Source organism: Oncorhynchus mykiss, chromosome 10, assembly GCF_057628025.1.
Source record: "Oncorhynchus mykiss isolate SJ-2025 chromosome 10, ASM5762802v1, whole genome shotgun sequence".
NCBI lineage: Eukaryota > Metazoa > Chordata > Actinopteri > Salmoniformes > Salmonidae > Oncorhynchus > Oncorhynchus mykiss.
The window spans coordinates 61,137,175-61,140,133 of record NC_143031.1 but is presented as its reverse complement, the minus strand read 5'-3'; positions in this window follow the sequence as shown (position 1 = coordinate 61,140,133).

Here is a 2,959-nt window from a genome sequence, read left to right as displayed (position 1 = left end):
ATTTGGTACAGAGATCACATGTTTCCTGTAGTTCTTGACCAGGTTTGCACACACTGCAGCAGGGATTTTGGCCCAATGCTCCATACAGACCTTCTCCAGATCCTTCAGGTTTCGGGGCTGTCGCTGGGCAATACGGACTTTCAACTCCCTCCAAAGATGTTCTATTGGGTTCAGGTCTGGAGACTGGCTAGGCCACTCCAGGACCTTGAAATGCTTCTTACGGAGCTACTCCTTAGTTGCCCTGGCTGTGTGTTTCGGGTCGTTGTCATGCTGGAAGACCCAGCCACGACACATCTTCAATGCTCTTACTAAGGGAAGGAGGTTGTTGGCCAAGATCTCGCGATACATGGCCCCATCCATCCTCCCCTCAATACGGTGCAGTCGTCCTGTCCCCTTTGCAGAAAAGCATCCCCAAAGAATGATGTTTCCACCTCCATGCTTCACGGTTGGGATGGTGTTCTTGGGGTTGTACTCATCCTTCTTCCTCCAAACAAGGCGAGTGGAGTTTAGACCAAAAAGCTATATTTTTGTCTCATCAGACCACATGACATTCTCCCATTCCTCCTCTGGGTCATCCAGATGGTAATTGGCAAACTTCAGACGGGCCTGGACATGCGCTGACTTGAGCAGGGGGACCTTGCGTGCGCTGCAGGATTTTAATCCATGACGGCGTAGTGTGTTACTAATGGTTTTCTTTGAGACTGTGGTCCCAGCTCTCTTCAGGTCATTGACCAGGTCCTGCCGTGTAGTTCTGGGCTGATGCAGTTAATACAGGTAATGAGTGGAGAACAGGAGGGCTTAAAGAAAAACTAACAGGTCTGTGAGAGCCGGAATTATTACTGTTTGGTAGGTGATCAAATACTTATGTCATGCAATAAAATGCGAATTAATTACTTAAAAATCATACAATGTGACCTCTACGTGCTTTGTAAGTAGGAGAACCTGCAACATTGGCAGTGTATCAAATACTTGCTCTCCCCACTGTACACAAAATTAGTATTTGATAGCAATGCCTTTAAATTGTTTAACTTGGGTCAAACATTTCTGGTAGCCTTCCACAATATTATGTTGGATGAATTTTGGCCCATTCCTCCTGACAGAGCTGGTGTAACTGATTTAGGCTTGCAAGCCTCCCCCTTTTTCCTCCAAACATAAGGATGGTCGTTATGGCCAATCAGTTCTATTTTTGTTTCATCAGACCATAGGACATTTCTCCAAAAAGTACGAGCTTTGTCACCACGTGCAGTTGCAAACCGTAGTCTGGCTTTTTTTAATGGCGGTTTTGGAGAAGTGGCTTCTTCCTTGCTGAGCAGCCTTTCAGGTTATGTGAATATAGGACTCTTTTTATTGTGGATATAGATATTTTTGTACCTGTTTCCTCCCACATCTTCACAAGGTCTTTTTGCTGTTGTTCTGAGGTTGATTTGCACTTTTTGCACCTAAGTACGTTCATCTCTAGGAGACAGAACGCGTGGATGCATGGTGTTTATACTTCCGTACTATTGTATGTACAGATGAACGTGGTACCTTTAGGCATTTGGAAATTGCTCCCAAGGATGAACCTGACTTGTGGAGGTCTACAGGTTTGGCTGATTTCTTTTGATTTTCCCATGATGTTAAGCAAAGAGGCACTGAGTTTGAAGGTAGGCCTTGAAATACATCCACAGGTACACTTCCAATTGACTCAAATTATGTCAATTAGCCTATCAGAAGCTTCTAAAGCCATGATATAATTTTCTGGAATTTTCCAAGCTGTTTAAAGGCACAGTCAATTTAGTGTATGTAAACTTCTGACCCACTGTAATTGTGAAACAGTCATTTATACGTGAAATAATCTGTATGTAAACAATTGTTGGAAAAATGACTTGTGTCAGTGTCACGACCTGACCATAGACAGCTGTTTATTCTCTATGTTGGTTAGGTCGGGTGTGATTAAGGGTGCTTTATCTAGGGGTATTATATATCTATGTTGGCCTGGTATGGTTCCCAATCAGAGGCAGCTGTTTATCGTTGTCTCTGATTGGGGATCATATTTAGGTAGCCATTTCCCCATTGTGGTTTATGTGATCTTGTCTAGGTATAGTTGCCTGTGAGCGCTACCCTGAGCTTCACGGTTCGTTTGTTCGCTTTATTGTTTTTGTTCTTTAAGTTTCTCTTCCAAATAAAAAGATGGAAACATACCACGCTGCATCCTGGTCCAATCCTTATAACGATTGTGACAGTCAGCAACAAAGTAGATGACCGACTTGCCAAAACTATAGTTTGTTGACAAATTTGTGGAGTGGTTGAAAAACAAATTTGAATGACTCCAACCAAAGTGTATGTTAGGCAGCTCCAAAATGCAGGAGTTTCAGCCTAGCTCAGTGCTTTCCGTGGTGGTGGGGTAGTCAGCGGAAAATACTGAGCGTAGGGGTTGGTAATGTTCTCTAGTTGAGCCGTGATTGGCTCAGTGTTCTTTCACTCATGGGGAAACTACGTCACTAACAAACCTAAGAGTAGAGCCCGAATATTCAAGCTCCTTGGGAGCTGTCATAGAGTTACATTACAAGTGCCCATCCAAGAAGGCTCAAGGTCATTGGTCACAGATATCTTTGATTAGACTGATCATTTCAACATCATACTTTCAAAATCTTAGCTAGCAGTCATCATCATGAATCAAGTCGACAATCTACTGGCAAATTGTTTTAAGTCATATGAAGAGAAATTATAGATCAAATGTATTGGTGCTCATCGGCCATTGGACATAAACATTACAGAACAAGTAGTAAATCGCAAATTCAACAATGAGTGGTTTGGAAGGAATCAGTGGCTAACTGCAAGCATTGCAGGGCAATCACTAGCCTCCTATTCGGTGGAGTGGGGGTGTGGTCCCAATTCTGGGTTTGAGAGTCTCTTACAAGCTTAAAATGATAAACATTCAACATTGGCCATGCTGTCAATCCAGATTTCTCCCACACTC